The sequence below is a fragment of the Delphinapterus leucas genome, chromosome 5, assembly GCF_059928025.1.
Source record: "Delphinapterus leucas isolate spDelLeu-1000000601 "Yukka" chromosome 5, BTC_Dleu_Yukka2, whole genome shotgun sequence".
Lineage (NCBI taxonomy): Eukaryota > Metazoa > Chordata > Mammalia > Artiodactyla > Monodontidae > Delphinapterus > Delphinapterus leucas.
The window spans coordinates 65,234,589-65,259,267 of record NC_143133.1 but is presented as its reverse complement, the minus strand read 5'-3'; the positions used below and the strand labels follow the sequence as shown (position 1 = coordinate 65,259,267).

Here is a 24,679-nt window from a genome sequence, read left to right as displayed (position 1 = left end):
TGTCTCACAACAGTTAAGTTTTCCCAACAGTAGTCTTGGGAGTGGCTACAAATGCAGCCTTTTCCTATTTGGCTCTACCCTGATAACTTAGGAGAAGAATGATTATTGCCCATGTAATGATCTCTCTTATTTCTATAAAGCATAGTCTGTCTCAAACTTATTTTTTGCTCTCTTTAGTCTTTCAGCCTTGGGCCAGCTGTTTAGGTATTCACCTGTTTTTGTTGCTGCCCTTTGGACCTCTGGAATTTTGAATTGAAATCAGGGGTGTGTTTGGGGTAATTCCTCAGAGTGCCTTTGCTCCCCTATCCTTTCTGGAGTTAATGGTTATTCACAGTTACCGTTAAGCCCCATTTCCTTGTACATTTCTTTTTCTTTTTTCTTCGTAGAAAAGTTAGAACCATCCTCAAACCCTCCCACAGACAGCTGCTTCTAAAATAAGCCAGATCGGTGGAAGCAGCAGCGGAAGGGAGCGCTGACAGCAGACTGGGGGCTCAGACCAACCACCAGCGTTAGAGCTGGCTGGGATGGGAGCAGTGGCTTTTACTAATAGACTTTCGTATCCTCCAAGGGCATCACTGTATTACTCCAAAGTCAGCCATTTTTATAGTGAACATTATCAGAAAAAGTTTACCCTTGTCATACTGTAAGACAGAGATTGGCAAAGGGTGGCCCATGGGCCAGATCTAGCCCATGCCTGTTTTTGTAGGGCCTAACAATGGTTTTCATGTTTTTGAATGGTTACCTACGTAATCTGTTTTGCCTCTTGGCCCTCAGAGCCTAAAATACCTACAGTCTGGTCTGTTAAGAAAAAATTTGCCTGTCTTTGCTGTAGAAAAAGTTGGAAGGCATGTAGTACGATTCAATCACATGAAATTGTTAACATTCGACTGTTTTTGACCTATAAAAATGCTGATTGCTTATGGTTCAATCTAATCTATTTTGAGGAAATTCTCCCTTTAAAATGCTTAATATGTTAAAGTTTGGTTTCTTGGAGTAGAAGAAGTAAATTTCCTTGGAAAATTCACAAGTGTGGTCCTGCTCATTTTTCACCACCATCGTACCTCTCCTCTCCAGAGCTTTCTAAAGGGCCGTCAAGTAGTTGAGAGGAAGCGCTTTTTTTCCACTTGGCTTAATTCTTACTAATACTCTCTAGGAGAAAATTGTCTTCTTATCTCACCCTTCCTGGGTGCTAGGAACAAGCTAGCCACCCCCAGAATAGAGGTGGCTGCTATGAATACGCCGAGGCCTCTGCTGGACATGTCACCTGGGCCTTTTTCTGGCGGGAAGGAGGGTGCGTGTCTGCCTCGTCCAGGGGGCATGCATGATGGTCCCTTGGCCTGCTGCGTGTCTGCGTAATGCGTTCCTTGAAACATCCTTCCCTGGATGTAGAACGTGGTTCCCACCCTTCTGTGCTTTCCACCTCTCTTTCCAGTGTTATTGATCCCCTAGTCCAAAGCATTAAAACCATCATTTATTTTATGCAGTTTGTTTTCCATACTTTCCCCCTCCCCTTTGTACTTCCCCTTTCCTGATTGTTAAGTAAGATTTGCTTGTTGAAATCTCCAGCTGACATTCTTTAGTGGCTACCCTTGGTGGTAGGAAACGTTCACCTCAGCTGCTCTGTCTCCTGTCACCTAAGGCAAGAAATCTAAGATGACTTGGGGCCTCCGGACCAGGCCTAGGTCTGATCGGGAACTTTAGACATGAATAGTTCCCTGGAGATGGGAAACTATTTCAGGGGAAAGAAATTCTCTGGAGTTTATAATTTTGTCATTAAGTGTGGTCACAACCCTCCATCAAGGGTTGGAAGTACATACTGCTCTGAATTGATTCCGAGGCTTGCATGGCAAACGGGAGTTCCGGATTTTCCTTTTTCGTGTTTTGGGACCACTGTTGTGCCTTTCGAGGCCTTTTTCAGGACAGGATGCTCTTCTTTGGTGGAATGTGGAGTGGCATCCATTGAGTACCAAAGTAAGAAGTCAGTAGCTAGAGCTGACCTTTCCTCACTTTTCATATAGATATTTGTGCTTGTGTTAAGACTAGAGTTGAATTATCCTGGAAATTACTAGTCAGATTGCATCCTTATTTATTTTTGTTTGCATCTTGTAGTTTCCTTGTGTGACTGCAGTGTCCGCTCTAACCCTGACCATCAGAGTCTGGACCTCTGGCCGGAAGTCTCTCTCCCTGCAATTTGACTCCTGCATAGTGGCCACATTAATCTCACAGAAGCACGGCTCTAATCACATCACTTCCCTGTGCTCAGCGCATCCCCGCTAGTCCAGAAGGTCACCCTGACATTGGAGTCCTCCACGTTTTCTTTCACTGTTCCTTATAATACTGTCCTGTGTTGGCCCGAGTGGGCTGCTCCTGCCGAGACACACCCTTTGCCTTTGGGTCACTCATTGTTAGTGCTGTGCCCTCTCTGGAATGAGGATCCCTCTGTGGAGAACCTGCTAAAACCCCATTCTGACTTTCGGGCGCAGCAGAGTTGCCCTCTTTCCCAGGAAGCTTCCCTCGTTTCCCAGCAGGAGGCACGCGTTCCTGTAGCTCTTACATCTCCCTTGTGAAGCTTATGTCCCAAATTACTCATTCTATCTTGGCGTGTGTGTATACTTCGTCAGACCTTTGAAACTGACCTCTGTTTCATCTCCCTCCTCTCCTCTCTGTATGAGGACAGTGCTCCATCAGTGGTAGAAGCTCAAATATTTGTGGAATCACTTTGGGCTTAGGGGTGACACTGGGTAATAACTGTCCTCAGGAAGCCCCTATAAAGCATTTTCCAGAGAACTTGGTGGAACCTGTGCAGACCAAGGCCAAGGCCAAGGCCAAGAGGGTGTAATTAAGGCCTCCAGGGCTGTGCATGTGCTGGGCCCTGTGCTGCTTGCCCACCCCTGGCTCTCCTGCCTTTCCTTCCCTCTCACTCACAGGGTGGGCATTTCCTCCCTTTCTTAAGAAATTGCCGTTTAAAAAGTTTAAACAGTAGCAGGCAAATATGATTATTTCTTTTGGCCTTCCCTCCTTGACTTCCCCTGTTCTCAGTGATGAAAGACATTGGTTTTGTTTGTAGTCCTACTCCATGCCACTCACTGTGTACTGAATTTACTAGAAATTCTCCACTTCAAATGGGATATACTTTGAAAGGGTCATCATATCATCCCCATTTCACAGATGAGAATACTGAGGCTTGAAACAACAAAGTAACTTGTCACCGCGGAGTTGCAGTTTGAGCCTAGGTTTATCTGCCTTCTGTCTGTGTTCTTTCCTCCCACCAGGCTTTCTAGTGACCTGGTCATCACTTGGGTGATCACTTATTTAGATGTTGTCTACTCTCCTGTTCACCACACCATGGCTTTTAGTAACATGGCCTTAGAGGCCTAAAAGATTCTGCATCAAACGATGCTGACATCTGTCTCATATCTCCTCTTTTATCCATTATTTGAACCCAGTAATTACAGGTAATGTGAAGACCCTAGGAGAGCACTTCATACAGAAAGAGTAATAATAATACAGAAATAGTAACAATGCTTTAAAAATCATGCAAGTAATATATGTTTAATACAGAAATTTAAAAATTTTTATTTTATATTGAAGTATAGTTGATCTATAATGTTGTGTTAGGTTCAGGTGTACAGCAAAGTGAATCAGTTATACATATACATATATCCATTCTTTTCCAGAATCTTTTCCCATAGAGTTCCGTGTGCTGTACAGTAGGCCCTTGTTGATTATCTATTTTATACATAGTAGTGTGTATATGTTAATCCCAAACTTCTAATTTATCCCGCCCCTCCACCTTTCCCTTTCGGTAACCATAAGTTTGTTTTCTAGGTCTGAGTCTGTTTCTGTTTTGTAAATAAGTTCATTTGTACCATTTTTTTTAGATTCCACATATAAGTGATATATGATATTTGTCTGACTTACTTCACTTAGTGTGATAATCTCTAGGTCCATCCATGTTGCTGCAAATGGCATTTCATTCTTTTTTATGGCTGAGCAGTATTCCATTGTATGTATGTACCACATCTTCTTTATCCATTCCTCTGTAGATGGACATTTAGGTTGCTTCCATGTCTTGGCTATTGTAAACAGTGCTGAAGTGAACAATGGGATGCATGAATCTTTCAGAATTGTGATTTTCTCTGGGTCTATGCCCAGGAGTAGGATTGCTGGATCGTATGGTAACTCTATTTGTAATTTTTTAAGGAACCTTTTATACTGTTCTCCATAATGGCTGTGCTGATTTACATTCCCACCAACAGGGTAGGAGGGTTCCCTTTTCTCCATACCCTCTCCAGCATTTATTGTTTGTAGACTTTTTGATGATGGCCATTCTGACTGGTGTGAGGTTGGTTTTCTTTTTTTTTTTTTTTTTTTTTTTTGCGGTACACGGGCCTCTCACTGTTGTGGCCTCTCCCGTTGCGGAGCACAGGCTCTGGACGCGCAGGCTCAGTGGCCATGGCCCACGGGCCCAGCCGCTCCGCGGCATGTGGGATCTTCCCGGACTGGGGCACAAACCTGTGTCCCCTGCATCGGCAGGTGGACCTGTCAACCACTGCGCCACAAGGGAAGCCCCGTGTGAGGTTTTTTTAAAATAAATTTATTTATTTACTTATGGCTGTGTTGGGTCTTCGTTGCTGCGCACAGGCTTTCTCTAGTTGTGACGAGTGGGCTTCTCATTGCGGCAGCTTCTCTTGTTACGGAGCACGGGCACTAGTCACTTGGGCTTCAGTAGTTGTGGCACGTGGGCTCAGTAGTTGTGGCTCACGGGCTCTAGAGCGCGGGCTCAGTATTTGTGGTGCACGGGCTTAGTTGGTCGGCGCCATGTGGGATCTTCCTGGACTAGGGCTCGAACCCGTGTCCCCTGCATTGACAGGCGGATTCTTAACCACTGCGCCACCAGGGAAGTCCCTCATTGTAGTTTTGATTTGCATTTCTCTAATTCTTAGCGATGTTGAGCATTGGAAAATTTTAAAAATGACGAAAAGAGAAAATAAGTTCTCACAACCCTATATACCAAGAGATAACTGTGTTAAACATTTTGTTGAATGCTTTCCTGTACTTCCAGTATTCTCTCTTAATATATTTATTTATTCTGTTTATTTACAGTAATAAGATAATGTCAGACATTGTGTTTACTCAACAAAGTTTCGTAAATACCTTTCTAGACCAGTAGCAACTCAGAAGTATCTGTAGCCTGTAGTGGACTTACTTACGTGATATCCCAGAGGAAGGCAGTAAAAGCAGGTGAGTGCAAGGAGCCTGATTCCCCTCCACAGGAGGAGGGACTTTTATAGTGGTTAAGAAGATGTTGGCCAGGACCCACTGAATTGGTTTTCTCCGTCCATTAACGCATCTCAACTCTCAGTTTGAAAAGCACTGCCCTAGAGATTACAGAGTACTGGAGGGCAAGCTTGGGCAGACTTGGGAGTTTTCAGGGAGGGGGGGAGGGTTCTGAACTCAGTTGGGGTTTGAGGAAACATGGGGAATTTTTTGTTCCTTTGTTTGTTTTGGCCGCACCGCGCTCCATGCAGGATCTTAGTTCCCCGACCAGGGATGGAACCAGCGCCCCCTGCCGTGGAAGCGCTGAGTCTTAACCACTGGACCGCCAGGGAAGTCCCAACATTGGGAATTTGAGTTAAGACCAGGAGCCTGAGAGCAGTGCCCAAGATCATTCACAGCCAAGTGTGGGTCTCACTGCCTGGAACAGCCAGGACGTGATGTGGCATCCCAGGAGAGGGGCTTTCTGTTCTGGTTTTCATTGGTTTTCCTGGTGTGGGAGGAAGGCCTGCAGGGTTGTCCAGATCACCTGCAGGGGATCACAGCAGGGAAACCCCTGCGGAGTCTCAGGGTTGTGGTGAGTCCATGAATGAAAAGTGGATGTATGTAGGAGTTGGGAAAGGTTAAAGGGAACACAATTTTTAAAGTACACTGATTAGATTTTTCTTCTGTCCAAGAAAAAAAAAATCTATACATTTTAGAAAATGTGTAAATACTAAAAAGCCCAAGGGGGGAGAAAACCATCCTTAACATTTTGCATGTCTTTATAATCTTTGTGTGTGTGTCTATATAAGCACCTGTTCTTTCATGTTAGCATTATTGTCATCATCATCTTATTTTATGACCTACTTTTTGTTGCTTAATTCATCATGGAAATTTCTGATAGTAAATGTTCTTCTAGTAGGTGGTTTTTACTGATCTTATACTTTATTACAATGCATGGATGTATCATAATTAACAGTCACCCATTGTTGAACATTTAAGTTATTTCCAGTCTGTTGCTGTCCTTCTAGATTACTAAGTCTTTTTTTGTGTGTGTGCTTAAGAAATATTTAGAAGTGAAATTGCTAAGTTGAAGGGTTGCTTGCACATTTTAAAGACATTGCTACACACATCCAAACTGCTCTCTAGAGAAGTTTTATTTACTTTCATCATTCTTGTGTGAAGATTGCCCATTTCTTCCTACTCTGGAAACAGAGACAGAGAGAGGAAAAAAACCACTTTTCTATATGATAGGTGAAATATGCTATCTTCATTGTTGTAGTTTGCATTTCCTTTTTATTAATATTGAGGCTTAGATTTAAAATTTTTAAATTCCGTTTATTTAAACTTAAAAAAAAAAGTTTATCTGTTCAGTAGCCCAAAATCAGCCACTTTAAATATGTGTGATGCAAATGTAAAAAAAGTCAATTTGACTTGTGTTGGTAATATGACTTGTCTTCATTACACGTAGTTTGTATTGGTTATAAGCTGAAAGTTTGATTCTTTAAAGAGATAAGGTTGCTAGATTTTTCATATGATAATAACTTGGAGATTTAATTAAAATATGAAACCAAACCCTCAGACTTAGAACTCTGGACTTAAAAGTCGACAGCCTGTGAGAGAGTCCTCGGACTGGGAGATGGGAGGCCTGGGTTCTAGCCCTGGCCCTGCCGTTCCTGGGCTGAGGGCATAGAAGAGTCATTAGAACCAACTGAATCTCACTTCTGACATCTGTAAATTGAGGAACTGGACTGGATGATGTTTAACCTCTAGTTCAAAAATTCTTTAGTATATTTGCTTTCCAGAGAAAGAACTGCAACTGAACCTTGGCTCTAGGGAGAACCAAGCCAAAGGCAGAGCAATTATATTCAAGACGTAGAACACAAAACATGAACAGATAGTGAAGTAGTGTTTGACCTTGGATTTTAACTGCTTAAAATACCTGCAAACAGGCCAAGACAAAGAGCATTGAAATGAGAGGTCAGAGCCGAGTAAATAAAGGTAATCCACTTTACTACACAACTGCAGTGACAAAAACACAAGTGCTTTTACATGATAGTGTTTAGATAGCTCGCCAGTTTAGACAGGTGTGTTGGTACCTGTTTCCTGGTGTCATTGTGTAAGTGCTTCTGATAGGAAAAGTCCTGAGAACCATTATGAATGTCATTAAGTACAGGACCTGACATATAGTCAATGCTCAATACATACATATATTTTATATATAATGAATGAACAAAGGGGATTCCTTGCACATTACAAGTTTTTCCAAATCCTACTTTCTAACACACATGGTTCTACTGCTTTAGTTGTGTTCAGGGTAGCCTCTTTCTGAACATGACAACCCGTTTTGTTTGCACCCACCTGACTTCATCAACCCTCTCATCCAAATCTCCTTAGTGTCCTCTGCAAACTGGGAGGCAGTTCTCACGCCAAACTGGGAAGTAATTCTAATGCCCTTGTATGTTTTGGTATCAGTTTCCTTTGTTTCTCTCAAGGCGGAATTATTCCTCTTCTTCTGCTTACCTTTTGTATTAGTTTTCTGTTGCTGCTGTAATGAATTACTACAAACTTGGTGACTTAATACAGATTTACTCTCTTAACTATTTGGGAAGCCAGATGTCTGCAAGAAGTCTTACTGGGCTATCAAGTTGGCAGGGCTGATTCCTCTTGAAAGCTCTAGGGGAGAATCTGCGTTCCTGACTTTTTCAGCTTTTAGTGACTGCCTGTATTCCTTGGTTTGTGGCCCCTTTCTCCGTCTTCAAAGTGAATCACTCTCATCTCTGCTCACATTACCCTCTTCTCTTCTGCAGTCAAATCTCTGCTTCCTCTTACAAAGACAAATTGTGATTACATTTAGGGTCCACCCAGAACATCAGCTTCTCTCCCCATCTCAAGACTTTAACCTAATCATAGTTGCTGTTTTATTGCCCATATAAGTTTCTAGGGATTAGGATGGAGATATCTTTTGAGGGGAGAGGATGACATTATTCAGCCTACCTTTTTTCCTTTCCCACCCTGAACTTTTTCCTTCTCTACTTACTGCCAACTATTTGCTGTTATAGGAACACACACACACACACACACACACACACACACACACACACACACAGCTATTGCATTTACCTAGAGAAATATTAGTTTCCTCCCCAAACAAACAAACATTCATTCCATGTCTGAATTGCTGTGCCAGGTACTCTAACCAAAAAGGGTAAGATTGCTCCTTACCTGACAGGACTAGGAGGCAAGGTATAGTACAGAGGAGAATATAAAGAAGCCCCAAATTTAAGATACTGGTTTGTTGGCAAATCTGCAACCCCTATTAAAACAAACCCTCCTTATTAGCTGAGCCATCTTCAAATTCATGAATTCCCTCTTTGGCTGTTTCTTATCTATTCCTGAACTTGCGCATTGAGGGTTTTTGCATCCCTCCCCCCGCCCCCCCCCCCCGCCAAAATGATATATAATTAACATACTATAAATTCACCCCTTTAAAGTGTAAAATCCAGTTGCATTTAGTATATTCATAAGGTTGTACAACCATCACCACTATCTAATTCCAGGATGTTTTTATCACCCTGAAATGAAACCCTGTATCCATCATTGACTATCACTCCATATTGCTCTCCTTCTCTCCAGGAAGCAAAGAATCTACTTTCTGTCTCTATGGATTTGCCTATTGTGGACATTTCGTATGACTGGAATCACATAATACGTAGTTGGCCCTCTGAATCTGCAGGTTCCTCATCCATGATTTGACCAACCGCTGATAGAAAATACTTGGGAAAAAATTCCAGAAAGTTCCAAAAAGCAAAAGTTGACGTTGTCATGTGCTGGCAACTATTTCCATAGCATTTACATTGTATTAGGTTATTATAAGTAATCTAGAGATGATTTAAGTTAAACAGGAGGGTGTGTGTAGGTTATATGCACATTCTACACTGTTTTATATAAGGGACTTGAGCACCCGCAGATTTTGATGTTTCCTAGGGGTCCTGGAACCAATCCCCCACAGAAACCAAGGGATGACTGTATGGCCTTTCGTCAGTTAACATAATGTTTTCAAAGTTCACCCATGTTGTATTGATAGTACTTACCAGCATTTTATTCTTTTTTATTGCTGAATAATACTCCATTGTATAGATATGCCACATTTGGTTTATATATTCATCAGTGTATGGACGTTTGAGTTATCTCCACTTTTTGCTGTTATGAGTAATGTTGCTGTGAACAATCATGTACAAATTTTTGAGTGGACAGATGGTTTCATTAGGTAGCTATATGGGAGTGGAATTGCTAGGTCATAAGGTAACCCTGTCTTTAACTTTTTGAGTAACTGCTAGTGTTTTACAAAGTAGCTGAACCCTTTCACAATCCCACCAGTACTATAGGAGGGTTCCAGTGTCTTGACATCCTTGCCAGACTTTTTATTGTCAGTCTCTGATTATAGCTGTCCTGGTGGGTGTGAGGTGGTATCTCACTCTGGGTTTGATTTGCATTTACCTGATGACTACTAATGTTGTACATCTTTTCAAGTCCTTTGTTCATTATAAATTGAGTTATGTACCCTTTTTTTAAATTGTAAGAGTTCTTTATATATTCTGAATACTAGACCCTTATCAGATTTATACAATTTTTCTCCCGTTCTGTGGGTTGTATTTTTACTTTCTTGATAGTGTCCTTTAAAGCGCAAAAGTTTTATACTTTGATGAAGTCCAATTTATCTGTTTTTTTTTTTTTTTGGTCACTTGTACTATTGATGTCATATCTAAGAAACCATTGCCTAATCCAAGGTGTTGAAGATTTACTCCCTTTGTTTTCTAATAATTTTATAGTTTTAGGGCTTACCTTTAGGTGTTTGATTCATTTGAGTTAATATTTGTATATGGTCCAACTTCCTTCTCTTGCATGTTCATATCCAGTTGTACCGGTACTGTTTGTTGAAAGACTATTCTTTCCCTTTTCAGGATAAGCTTTTTATATTCTACAGAGAAACCAGATGGGTTTTGATAGGGATTGTGTTTAATCTTGAGATTGTTTTGGGAAGTAGTGCCATGTTAATAATTTAATTCTTTCAAATCTTTGTCCATGGATAGCTTTCCATTTATTTAAGTCTCCTTTAATTTCTTTTAATAATGTTTTATAGTTTTCAGTGTACAAGTCTTGCACTTCTTTGTTAAATTTATTCCTATTTTACTCTTTTTGATGCTATTATAAATGGACTTTTTTATAAATTTCATTTTCGGATTGTTGCTAGTGCATGGAAGTAGAATTGATTTGTGTGTATGTGTATATCTCTATAGATCAATCAATCTATCTGTAAAGAGAGAGAGGGAGGGATCTTGTTTTTTGTTTTTTTTTAAATAAATAAATTTATTTATTTATTTATTTTTGGCTGTGTTGGGTCTTCGTTGCAGCGCACAGCCTTTCTCTAGTTGTGGCGAGAGTGGGCTACTCTTTGTTGCGGTGCGCGGCCTTCTCATTGCCATGGCTTCTCATGTTGCGGAGCACGGCCTCTAGGTGCCCGGGCTTCAGTAGTTGTGGCACACGGGTTCAGTAGTCGTGGCTCACGGGCTCCGTAGTTGTGGCACATGGGCTTAGCTGCTCTGCGGCATGTGGGATCTTCCCAGATCAGGGATCGAACCCGTGTCCCCTGCATTGGCAGGCAGATTCTTAACCACTGCGCCACCAGGGAAGTCGGATCTTGTTTTTTTTAATTTTCCCTTCCTTCATTTTTGGAGTTTGTAGTAGATTTTTTCAGTTTCACCTGCTATCCTTCCATATTATCCCATTTTTACTTTTTCCAGTTATTTAAATATATTTTTAAAGTCTCTTTCACACTGTTCTACTATTTTTAGCTCTTGGGGCACCGATTTTTCCATTTGCATTGGCTGTTTCTTAGAGTGGGTTTTTTTCTTGTTTGGTCTTAACCTGTGACTGTGAGTGCCTCTTCCGTGAGGGTTAACATGGGAGTTTCGTGGGACTGGGACTGTGGGAACCCAGGGGAGTTTTCTTATTTGTCTCAGTCAGTGCCCGTGGGTATCATTGCTTCTGGACCGTTTTTTTGTATTATTTTCTTGGCCTGGGGCCCTGCTACTACATGGAGATTATGTATGTGGATACCATACCTCCAGGTGGGAACAGTCTTGGAATGTTGATTTCATATTGGTGAGGTTTTGAAAAGTTGATTTTTATTTATTTATTTTTACCCGATCCCCAAATAAAAGCTTCCTTGCAAAGCTTAGGGAGTGGGGAGCATGAATGTTTTCTACTGAGGGGCAACCCTGTATGACTGCCCCGTTAAGCTAATAGCTCAGCTCTAGCCAGCCAGTTTCATGGGCCCTGTTGTCTGTATGCCCCTTTCCTTCCTATAGATCATCAGAGTCTTAGGCCCTAGACATTAAGGCTATATCGTGTTCTCATAGCCTTTAAGTCTTCAAAGCTTCAACTTTCTCCACTGACTCTGAGTTCCACCTTCAGTTCTGGCCCAGGGATTTATTTTTCATGATTTTGACTTTTTTTCTTTGTATTTAAAATGTTGTTAGTTATATCTTATCCAGTTTTTCTATGTGTTTGAAACAGGCAGTCATTCTTTGTCATCTTTGCTCACCATATTGATTAGAAACTTTATCACTGCAGTCTGATTAAAGGATTTGTAAGACTTTTTTTTTTTTTTTTTTTTTTTTTTGCGGTACACGGGCCTCTCACTGCTGTGGCCTCTCCCGTTGCGGAGCACAGGCTCTGGATGCGCAGGCCCAGCGGCCATGGCTCACGGGCCCAGCCGCTCCGTGGCATGTGGGATCTTCCCGGACCGGGGCACAAACCCGTGTCCCCTGCATCGGCAGGCGGACTCTCAACCACTGTGCCACCAGGGAAGCCCTTTGTAAGACTTTTGAATCACCAGATTGCAATCCCTGATTTCCTCAGAACTTTAAACATAAATAAGTGGTAAGTAAATATTAATTCAGTGGATGGGTGTTCTGCAGATCCTTTTACTGAGTTGCCTTGTACCTGAGTAACCACAGTTGTGTAGTGTAGTGAAGTGCAGTCTCATCGGTAGCCACCTCATTCCTTGTGGAATACCACTTTCTGTGCACGTCTCAGAATCAGTAGGTTAGGTCCTAGGTTTTAACATGGCATGTGAACCCAAGCTGTGAAAATGGTTACCTGAGGACTGTATTTTTAGTTATTTACAAATATGGATCTTATTTCATGTCTTAGTAAATAAGGTTCTATCTTGATATTAAGAGTAATAAAGAAAGGTTACTTCTATATATTTATCTTTCTCTGGAGACAGAAATCAAAGTTCGATCATCCAAATTAAAATCTCTTCTCTGTAAATTTTTGCTTTAAAAAAAAAAACGAAAAAAACCCTTCTCTATCATCTGCTTCTTCTGAGCTAGAGATTTGAAATCCTGTTTTGTTGTGATTAAAAAAAGTCTCCTCTTCACAAGGATGCTCTGGACCTAGTGCTTTCCCCTGTAGGCTCAGAAAGAGAGAACAGAACTAAGAAGCCGTATGTCAAGTCTTTAGCAGTAGGAATCAACATCCTGGAAGGAAGCCTGCCTGTGTTGGTTGTGGAATGAGACTCTGGAAAACATGGCAAAGTAATCCGTGGAGAGAGCTAAATGTGCCTCCCTTTTATCTTTCTAAAGACTAGCCTTCTTGCTTCAAGAGAACCTGTTAGTAGAGTGTGGCGAGTACCTGCAGACTGCATGCCCAGCATTTCTGGGATAACTGTAGGGGGTTCTGAGGAGCCTTTTTCCCACACTCCGTGTGAAGACTATTGGGATGTTGGGGATGGATTAGCCTTCTGGATACGCAGACAGGCTTTGACTCAGAGAGATGAGAAGGATGTATTGTCGTCAGGGAGGTGGCCACAGCACTTTCTGCTAATGGAGTAACTGGGAGAAAATGCCCCAGCCAGACTGTGGGAGCTTAAGACCCATCTTCTGGGAGCAGAAGATGGGAAAGGAAAGAAGAGAAATAGGCAACTTTATGGGACAGTTTTGAAACCAAAGCAAGTAGAATTATTTTTCCAGGTTTCCTGGACACTTGCTCATTTATGCAAACTTGAAATTGTTCTTGGGGGAAGTGAACTTGGATGACCTGAATGACAGCCACAAAAACTGTTACAAAATGAAACCTATTGAATTCTGAAAGGAATGATTTGATATATTGCAGCGTCACAAGATAGGTCAGTTTGCTGTTAGCATCTGTACCTTCTAGACCTTCCTTTTATGAGTGTGTGTGTGTGTGTGTATTTATGTCTCTGTGTGTATGTATGGATGGATGCATAGATAGGTAGGTAGGTAGGTATATAGTGTAGAAATAGAAAATAGCAAACATGTACTACTGAATATTCTGTTGAGAATGTTTTATTAAAGCTACATCTAGACTTTTTAGTCATTCTTCATCTTTTAGTTTTATGGAAATTACTTAAATCCATGGGATTACACTTGATTTCTCCTTTGAATTCTTTCTTGGGAGTGTCCAATTATGCGAAAAGTTGATCTGCATCTCCTAGGGTACAAGAACATTCCTCAAAGAGCTTAAGTTACATACTGCTTCTTTGGAACTTGATACCAATAAATCCACCATGACTTGGCTAAATCACGCATACCTGCTACCATCTTATCCTTGTGACGGGGGGTTGGTTAGGGTTAAGGAGGATTTCCTGAACATCAGGAGATAGAAGCTTTTTGTTTTTGAAACCACTATTCCTCACACTGAAGGGTCCAATTTAAACAAAGCTTAAAAGAAGCTTCCTTTTCTTTTCTGGTTGAGAGAGAGAGTAGAGTTAAGGCTGAAGGGGGGTGATCAGAGCCAAACAATAGAAGGATTGATGCTGCATCTGCTGTACTCGAATGCTGTGTTGGCTTCTCTGGAGTATTGAGAAGAGTTACATATTGTCCTCAGAGAGCTCATGTTTTCATATGTAGACATGACCAAAGGTAGTAGTAACTGCGTCAGTTAGACTCAAATTATGTGATGTAGCACTTTAGAGGAGAGGAAGGCCAGTAAAGATATATGTGATCAGTGAAGTTCAAGAGCTAGAAAACAGATTTAGAGAATGTCTTCCTCCAATAGGACATAAAGGTCTGGTATTAGCTATGATTCTGATCCTGTAGTGGCAGAGCAGCTATGGGATTGCAGGTGCCATGGGTGGTATTTGAAGAGCATGTGAGATGGGATATCATGGAGGGACCTCATGAAGCAGGGTCACACGGGAAGGGTTCAAGGGACTGGATAGCCTGGTGAGAACAAAGCATGTTCATAATAATGCCTATTTATATTATTACTATTATTTAAAATATTTATTTAATTTTTGGCTGCGTTGGGTCTTAGCTGCGGCACGTGGGATCTTTGTTGCGGCGTGCAGGATCCTCCGCTGTGGCGTGCAGGCTCCTCATTGTGGTGCGCGGGCTCAGTAGTTGTGGCGCATGGGCTTAGTTGCCCCATGGCATGTGGGATCTTAGTTCCCTGACCAGGGATTGAACCCGCATCCCCTGCGTTGGAAGGCGGATTCTTAACCACCGGACCACCAGGGAAGTCCCTATTTATATTATTAATGACTAACACGTACATAGCCAGACGCTGTTTTCAGCACTTCAGGTGTATCCTTATAATCCCCCCAACAGCTCTCTGTGACACGGGTACTACTATTATCACTCACTTACAGTTGAGGGCGTCGAGGCACGGAGGAGATAAGTAACTTATTTAAGGCTATATAGTAAGTGGTGTAGTTGAGATTTGAATCCAGGCTATCAGGCTTCAGGGTGTGTGCTCTTAACCACTGTGCTGACTGCTTCAGTCAGTGTGAGACGAGTTGGAAGGAGTTACAAGCAAGGGAAATTGTTGGGGAGAGAGGAAATTCCAAGGTCAAGGTTGCAGGGCCCGGGTCCCGGGGATGCAGTGTCTGTTTGGTGGTCACGCTGAGGTGTTAGTGATGTAGATGGGAGTTAGAGGTCAGCGGCATCGAGCCCATCCAGGAAGCACAGAGGCAAAACTGATGGTCTGGAGCCCTTTCAGTGTGCTGGGCTCTGGGGATAGAGCATTGAATAAGGTAGGTAAGGTCGCTGCTCCCTTCCATTCATTCTGGTGATGAAGACAGACGACGGAAAGCTACTCGACAGGGAAGATGGTTATGGATTGTGGTCCGTGCTGTGGAGGAGTCAGTGAGAATTACTGAGCGGGGCCCACGTGGCATAGGGCAGCAGAGGGAAGATGTCCCTGGAGAAGTGACATTTGATCTGTGATCTGAAGGATGAGACAAGCCCAGCCGCGTGAAGGATGAGGAAAGCTCATTCCAGGCTGTGGGGATAGGGACAGTTCAAGGGATGGAAAGGAGGCCTGGGTGGCCCCGGCAGAACGGGCGTGTGTTGAGGCTTGGTGGGAGATGAAGTTGGGCAAGGAGGCGGGGCTCAGTTAGACTTGAGGGCCTTGGTAAGGAGGTTAGATTGTTTCCTAAGAGCAGTGGGAAGCCACTGAGTGTTAAGTAGATGGGTGGCATGGTCCCATGGGAGAGCCAGGGTGTTAACTAGATGCCTGTTGGAGCAGGCCGGGGCAGGGAGGAGCCTGAGAGAAGCGGGGAAACAAGGTGGGGAAAGAACAGTTAGGATGTTTCTCCCCCATCTGGTACCTTAAAAGTTTGAATCACAGCTAATGTGGCCTTTCTGCCTGGGGAAAGATGAACCTCATGTCAGATAAAGCTTCTTAGTATTCGGGTTGTGAACAGGATTCACAGCAACAAGGCTTGATACGTACCTTTTAGCCATTTGACTACCAATTTATACCTATTTATATATAGAGAGACAAACCATATGAACAAACGATATGAGCATATGAACCTAAAGATGAAACAACTATTTTTGCTTTTATAGGCCTTGAATTTATAAAATATGACTTTATATGTAGTAGATGCTTTTGGTGTGGGGAGCTGAAGACACTTTGGAAATACTATAATTAATTACGTTCTCTAATGGATGACTTTCTTATTTCTAAGGTGGAGACTCAAAATGGAGGCACAGTTGCTCACTCACTCAGTACCCATATCCTGCTCCATTTTTGCTGTTAGAACCTGGATTTAATTCAGGGTGGTGTGGTGATCAGCCTCAGGCAGTAGGTTGTGCTCGTCTGAGCCAACGTGCCAGTCCTGACCCCTGACTTGCGAGCATTCCTTGTAACCAGCATGGCCATGTGAACTGGTCCTGGTCAGTGGGACCTGAGAATAAGTCCACTGGGATGGGGGTGGGATTTCTGGGACAGAGCTATTGTCCTGATAAAGCCTGACAAATGAGCCTGTCAGTACCCTTTGCTGCTTGCCTCTGCTTTCTGCCTCGAATGCTGATAAGATGTGTGAGTGCACAGCAGCCCTTATGTCACCACGAGGTAACAAGCAGAAAGGAAAAGCCAAAGGCATCACGGAGATACCTGCCCTGACATTGTTCCTGTTGAACCAACACTAGCAGCCCTGAGCCTGTCCACTACTTCAGTTTGTTGAATCCACTCTTTGTTAGGTTTCTGATACTTAAAGGTGAGCACAGTGCTAACTGAAGCAAATATGAAGATGCGGTGTTATAAGTTTCATCCTGTGTGTTGTGATTACCTCATAAATGTCCCTTGATATTCAGTATGACCTTTAGCCTGTGTGAAACCAGTTTCTGAAAAGGAAGTTCTAACTTGTATTAAAAGTTGTTCAGGGCTTCCCTGGTGGCGCAGTGGTTGAGAGTTCGCCTGCCGATGCAGGGGACACGGGTTCGTGCCCCGGTCCAGGAAGATCCCACATGCCACGGAGTGGCTGGGCCCGTGAGCCATGGCCGCTGAGCCTGCGCGTCCAGAGCCTGTGCTCCACAGCAGGAGAGGCCACAACAGTGAGAGGCCCGCGTACCGCAAAAAAAAAAAAAAAAAGTTGTTCACAGTTGAAGATGATGAGTTGTGGCCTTAGAAATATAATTTTTGAAATAGATGAATTCGTCTGTGTGAACCTGCTGTAGCATGTACCACGGAGCCATACTTCATGGCCACTATCTTCCTTATGGCCTTTTGTGTGATGGTCTTAGTCAGTGTTCTGGTGAACTACATCGTGTGTATTTATGGCTTTATAGGAAACTATAATAGTACTGGGGTAATAGCATAAATAGTCTGATTCTTAAAAATATGAAGCTCCAACAGGCTTTATTGGATTTCAGGGTAATGGTATTATTAAATTTTCTGCTTCTTTTCAAACTTTCTTATGGCTAAGTTCCATCCTGGTGGTTTCAAGAAATTTGGGGTCTAGATCTGTATTTTTATGGAAAAAAACTTATCCTGGAATTCTCACTTGCTGAATTGAGGGGTAGGGGAAATAATTTGGATTTGTTTTTGTTTTTACTGTCTTGGTCTTTGGGTATAGCACTCAATGAATTGTTTTCCATGGGGAAAGTAGAAATAGCCCTGTGGTATGCATCATGGAGATAATATAAAGTATAAAATGAAATTGTATTCTAAGCTGTTAGGGAAAAAAGGGACTATAAGTCATAGGGTCATCAAATTATAAAGAGAAAGGAATTGTAGACATCATCTAATAAAATCTCACTTTTTTCATAACCTTAGAACTTGAGACTTAAAACAATTAGTCATTCATTTAAAAAATAAAAATACATGTGGTTACCCTATGCACCCTCTTCCTTAATGAAAGATTTTCCCAAAGGAACAAGGAGACATTGTTTGTATAACCCAAGGGCCTTCAGAAGAAAGCTTTATAAGCTGTCTGTTCTGACTGCCTCATTTTACAGATAGGAAACTGAAGCCCATAGAGGACGAAGGTTATTTCTTTAAGGTGCACCAGAATGTAGCTCTTGGGCAGGTAGGGGCAGGACCATGAAACCTTCTAGATTTATTAACATCTTCAGGGCCGTGTGCTGGAATTCAGATGGCAGATGGAAGACCTTGGGTAGATCAGCGTTTGAGCTCATCCTTGAGTGCTGCTGAGGGTTTGACAGGCACTGGTGGGAGGCAGGGCTTCCCAGGCAGAGCCACCGGTAGGAGCGTGTGAGTGGGACAATTTCAGGCAGTTCAGGAAAGGGTGCAAAGCCGAGTCTGTTGCCCCTCTGGGGTCAGGCAGTAGAGGAAAGGCCTATGTCCATAGCGATTAGGGACAAGTTCAGGCCAGTTCGGGTCAGTGCATGGAGCACCTTGAGAGCCCATCAATGGAATGGGGGTTTTATTTGGTAGCCAGTGTGGTGCTCTTAAAATAATAACGATGATGATGATGGCTAACATTTACATAGCCCAGACTGTATGCCACCACTGTTCTGAATGCTTCATGTGCTCTTGCCTGTTTAATTCCCACAAGCCTTTGATGTAGGTACTCTCATCTCCATTTTACAGTTGAGGAAACTGAGGCACAGTGAGGTTAGATGACTTAACCCAAAGAGATACTCATAGGACATGATGGAGAAAGAATTCAAACCCAGGACTGGCCCTGGAGTTCCACTTTTAATGGTCTAGAACATGGCCGGGTGGTGTTAAAGGTGGTGGATTCTCTTAGGAAGATGGATCTATAGGAGAGTGCAAGAGGATCGAAGTGAGGGCAGAAGGGTGATCAGGAGGTGATGGAAGGCCTCCAGGAGAGTAATAAAAACTTGGCGTGGAAATGAAGGGAGGAGAATACAGCTGGCAGGAGCTTCTGAGATGGATCAGTGGCGCCAGGTCCCCAACTGCATATGGAGGCCGGGGAGGGACAGAGTCAGAGATAATTGAGACATCGCTTGGATGTCTGCCTCACTGGATTAGGGAAGTTGAGAAGGAGATTTGTTGGGAAGGTGGTGATTTATTTTTACAGAGCCCTCTTTTCTCACTGGTTTTTAACCTGGGAAAACTATCTGGGGAAGAAAGCCACGTAAGTGTGTCCTAACAAATTTCTGAGTTTATGGACTCTCCCCAGCTCATCTATCTTAGCCTGGTGTTGGGCCCACAGTAGGTCTAAATAGTTATTTTTTAGACACTTCATGATCTTCACAATTCTGAGGCTGCTTGTCCTCTTCCCAGCTTAAGAATATTGGGTGGGGCTTCCCTGGTGGCGCAGTGGCTAAGAATCTGCCTGCCAATGCAGGGGACACGGGTTCGAGCCCTGGTCCGGGAAGATCCCACATGCCACGGAGCAACTAAGCCCGTGCGCCGCAACTACTGAGCCTGCGCTCTAGGGCCCGTGCTCTGCAACAAGAGAAGCCACTGCAACGAGAAGCCCACACACCACAACGAAGAGTAGTCCCCGCTCGCCACAACTAGAGAAAGCCCACGCACAGCAACGAAGACCCAATGCAGCCAAAAATAAATAAATAAAATAAATATATTTTAAAAAAGTAGAATATGGGGTGTGAGAGCAGGAGAGGTGATGGGTGTGGTTCTGCATCTGGAGGGCACTGTTTGTTTCAGCTTCCCCAGCAGTGACCCTTGACTTCCACTTTCCTGTCCTCCCTTAGGTCTTAGGTGTTGACGGGAGGGAGATAGAGGAGATGGTGGTGTTCCTTTGTGAGTGGGCATCCGGTGCTGGGAGGAACGCCCTGTTCCGGTGGCGGCCTCTGCCCGCAGGTCAGGGCTGAGAGCAGTGTTCTTCCCTCCTGTCGCCTTTCTGAGAAAGGGTGATCCTGGCCTGGCAGGTCTTCTCTGAGGCCTCTAACTTCAGGTCCCAGCTGAAGGACCCAGAAGGGACAGCCGTAGCAAGATCGGTAGCTAATATCCTTCTGGGAAAAAAAAATCCTGAAGTGGATGAGGGAACACGGCAATTACCGTTTGGGTTTATGTTTCATCACAACATCTGCAGTCTTGGGCATTTTCTCCTCCTTTTCTTCCTCTCCTCCTTCCATCATTCCTTCTCCTTCCATCCTTCTTTTTTTCCCCTCTAATCGGAGGAGTTGCTAATTGGGCAGGGTCAGTAAATGTGATGCACCTATTGTTGTATTTGATTTTGGTTTTACATCTTGATTTCCCAGGGAAAGGTTACCCTGGCAAGCCGTATAAGCATTGGTTGCGTGTGGAATTTATACAGCATGTGCTATTCTGGGTCTGGCTACAAGGGGAAGATGAAGGGACTAGAAGACTGGGCTATCCCTGTCCTCAAGCCCCTTAGAAACCTTGGAAAGACAGGATGCATATGTGGGTTCAAGGCCTGGTCCAGTCACTCACAAAAAGTCCATGCTTTCTCTTGTCTCTCATCCGTAAAATGGGGGAGGTAATGTTTGCGTCAAAGGGGTGTCGTGATGCACAGATGGGACAGCATGTCTGAATACTGAGCACTTCTCTTATCTCCCTGTTCTCATTCAATTAAAAATTTCTGGGTAGTACCTTAGGATGATCCCAGAAATACTAGAGGGAGATGGGGGAATCTAAGTATTGTGTTAAATTGCTTTATGCATGTTTATTTCATTTCTGCCTAGTAACCACGTTATTGTTATTCTTATTTTCAAGATGAGAGAACTGAAGTTCAGAGATGTTGAAAACAAAATAGCGTCATCACCTGCTGCAGGGATGACCTGGAGCAAATCATTCAGTGTTTTGTTGCCTGTTACCTCATCTATAAAATGGGGATAATACTAGTTCCCTCCTCATAGGGTGAATATAAGGATTGAAATGGTTAATATACGTAAGTCTTGAAACAGTACCTGTTAAATAGTCAGTGTGATAAAAGTATTAGAAATTATTGTGATTCAGACAATTTCCAAATCTCTTCTAAGCCGCCCTATGGTGAAATCAGGATTGATTCATATGCATAATGTGTTGAAATGAGATGAAACTATAGTTTTTGAAATGTAGAGTGGATTTGGTTTTCATGGAGAGGGACTGGGGCAGTGATGTTAGAAGCCATCAGGAAAAGTCCAAAGGAGAGAGGGGAAAGGATTTCTCTGGCAGAAAAAGAGCTCCAGAGATAATTAGGAAGCCGGTCAGAAGGAAAGCTCTGTGTTGCTTTTGTTATGTGACAGGAGAGAAGCCATTTCCTGATTGCTTGGTTATGACGCTCACCTTCTCCTGGAACCGGTAGGTGAGGGATCAATAAACTCTGTAAATGGGATCTTTGGAGTCCCTGCTTCGCCAGCTCCCTCTTTCTTTCCACTTCCTGGAAGAGGCAGTAGAGTAGAATATTAAACTAAGGATCCTGCCATCAGGAGACCAGGTTTGGAGCCTGAGCCCTGCCGCTTATTAGCTGCCTGATGTTTTGCAAGTTTCTTAATCTCCATATAGCTCCGTGTCCTGCTTGTGAAAGGAGGAGAATAATGGTGCCCACCTCCTAGGGCTTGTAAGATCTGAGAAAGGTTGTGCACACTGTGTATGTTTAGCTCACAGGAAGCCTTCAGCAATTGTTAGTTACCCAGGGCTTAATATTATCCCCGGAGCTTTGGTTAGAAATTCAGGCTCCGTGGGCAAGCCATATGTGGTGACATTTGGGGGCATAGCCTGTTCAGGATGAATCCCAGCCAAAACCATAAAAGACCCTTGGCTCTTATCAGTGTCTCAGTCAAGGATCTGGCATGGAATCTTGAGTCGCTTTTGAGGTATACGTTTATCTGCCTCTCCTTTGCCTCAGAAAAGTGTCTTAGAGCTTAGAGGAGAAGTGGACATAGTTTCTTCTGCTGCTGGGTTCAGAATACCTGGACCTTCATTTCCCTTCCTCTGATTTTTAATTCACAACATTACCGCGCAGTGGGACTTTTATATTTAGCAATTGAAACACAATTTCATTATAAACTAATCATTTTGCACTTGTAGTCTTGGTCATGCAGAGATTTTTCTCATTACCTCCTTTGTTCTCACTGCCGAGACAGGATAGAGGAATGAATAATGGGTTTCTCTAAGAAATATTAACAGGTGACAAAGTGAACTAGATTCTTCAGAGTCACAAGTCAAGAAGTCAAATCCCACGTGTCCTGACTCCCCATTCCAGTGCTCTTTCCACAAGGCCATGGTTCCCCCAGCCTTCTGTCTTGCCTCTGTTAATGGGGCCTGCTGGGTGTTCCATGCTGTCTGTCCTTGGAATGGCTTCGCTTTCTGATGTAGGCATTACCAAATGACCTGTGTCAGCTCTGTGGGGAAACTTGAAATCCTTTCTTCAAAAACTCACGCATTCTACTTCAGATGAAATCATTTTCCTTGGTCAATTTAACAAAGATCCTTGCTCTTTCGTTTCCTTTAATTATCTTGTTTAAAAAAAAGAAGAAGAACTGGAGAAGACCATTGCTTTATGAGGCAGTTCATCTCTTATGTTTTCTCTGAGAGGTATATTAAAGCCCAGTTAAGCAAATTAAGGCTTCATCTCATTCTTGTTTGCAATTGTTCTGTTTGGTGCTTTGCTATCACTGCCGTTGGCATTTCTCACGTGTATATTTGGAATGTCTTGGAGTATAGATTTATGAAAAGATGTTATCTTTGTTCCATGCATTACAGGCACTGTGAGCCATTTCCATGTAGTGCCAAACTGTCACAACAGGGTTCTTTGCTTTTCTAATCTCTTCCTCTCACCATGAGAAGTCCTATTAACATGTTTTCTGAGCTGCAGAGTAAAATCTGTCAAATACAGCATGGAAAGCAGTTGGGTGGTAGCTGTCTTCCTTTTCACAAACTCTAAACTAGTCTTCCTTAGTAAAACTTAGCCTTATCACCGTTTACCCCAGAGCCTTCATTTATGAATAGGAGACATATGCAGTGCAGGTAGGGGAATGGGATGGGTTGCTTGCTACTTCTTTACCTATTTATTTAAAAAGATATATGGCATGTGTGTATATATATCTTCATGTACACACTTTATTTCTTTCAATTTGAAAATAACTCTTTTGCTCTGAATATGAAAACGCTTCATACTCATTATTTAAAAATTTACACAAATCAACATATGAAACATTAGAAGACACTTTTCTAAATCATACCACACAGATTACTGCTGTTAACATTTTGATGAACTTGTCTATTCATTCCTTTATGAACTATTTATTAACTTTGCCAGTGTTCTGCACCTACATGAAACTTTATAAAAGTACAGAAAACTAATAAGATTAAACCCCATACAGACTTAGTATTAAGAAGAAAAAAAGGGAACACAGTTATATCCTTATAGACAATGAAAACATGCCCAAAAGATATGATTTTAAAAAAAAACTAATATATTATTTCAAAAGAAAAAGAGATAATTAAAAATTATCCAAGACATGAAAGAACAGCATAATCTGAATTAGAAAAATCTCAGACAAGATGACAGAGCTCAAAGAATTAGAAATTGGAAAAAAATCACTTTAGAAATAAATTCTTAGATGGAACACAAAATCAGATAAATGCCACAAATACTGCCCTAAGAGAAATTGAGGGTGAAAAGGAGGAAAAAGTTAAAAATTGAAAGGAAATGAAGAAAGAAATAAAATTTGGGAAAAGGTGACAGATATTAAAAATAGGAAAAGAAGATCGAACATACCATAATAGGAAAAGCAAACCAAAGCAAGGGAACAGTACAAATACTATATTTCAAGAAAATTTTCCTGAGAAAACAATTTTAAACGACATTTTTAAAGGGCAAATCATGTATTTTAGGATATCAGCCTAGAACAATCAATGCCAAGATGTTTTAGTAAAATTACTGGATTAAAAAGAAGAAAAAGCAAAGTCTTTTGGGCATCTAGAAAAAAAGAGAAAAACAGCAGCAAAAGAATTAGATTGTTCTCAGACTTTTTGAAGAAACCTTTTATGTCAGAAGAAAATGGGATAACATATTTATTTAAGGTCCTCTAAGAGAAGAAAATATGAGCCTGTACTTTTTATGTCTAGCAATATTGACTTGCAAATGTGAAGAACACCAACATTGCATTAACATGCAAGAAGTGAGAGGAGGAAATATTGTTCCCATGAACTCTTCTTAAGGTATCTCCTAAAGAGTGAGCTTTAAACAATGAAAATAACTGGAGAGATACAAGATGAGCCCGGACATCTCAAGATAATAGCTAGCAAGGTTGTTATCAAAGATTGTTAGGACCGTGTCAAAAGGACTCAGGAGCCAACTTGAAGAGGCTTCTACTGGTATGGGTCAGTTAGAGCTTCAAAAATAAGAATTCCAAGTATGTTTAAATCTGTGAGGGTTGATGATAAGAAAAACAAATTATTGGTTACCTGAGGTTAATGGATCACCAATTCATTGTCTTAAAAGTGGTCAAGAAAGAACGTGTTTACCCTGCCTTTCTTATATGAACAGATCACTGGATAACCATGTAGTAGATGAGGGGAGGCCCTTCCTAAATTTTTTTCCACGCAATAAATGAAAATGAAACGAGAGAACTAGACTATCATTATTTTGCAACCCCCGTTGATTTAATGGATCCGGGCATTGAGCGACAATGGCATCTGACATTAGCAACCCAAGAAAACAAGATACCGTGTGCCTCCTGATGAAACATCATACAACCAA

The 24,679-nt window shown here is 42.2% G+C and overlaps 1 protein-coding gene across 10 annotated transcripts in view; it reads left to right on the top strand.

The window, feature by feature from the left end:
* Positions 1-24,679, top strand: part of APBB2 (amyloid beta precursor protein binding family B member 2) — a 379,608-nt gene that overhangs the window by 141,272 nt on the left and 213,657 nt on the right. The gene's annotated exons all lie outside the window — the stretch shown is intronic.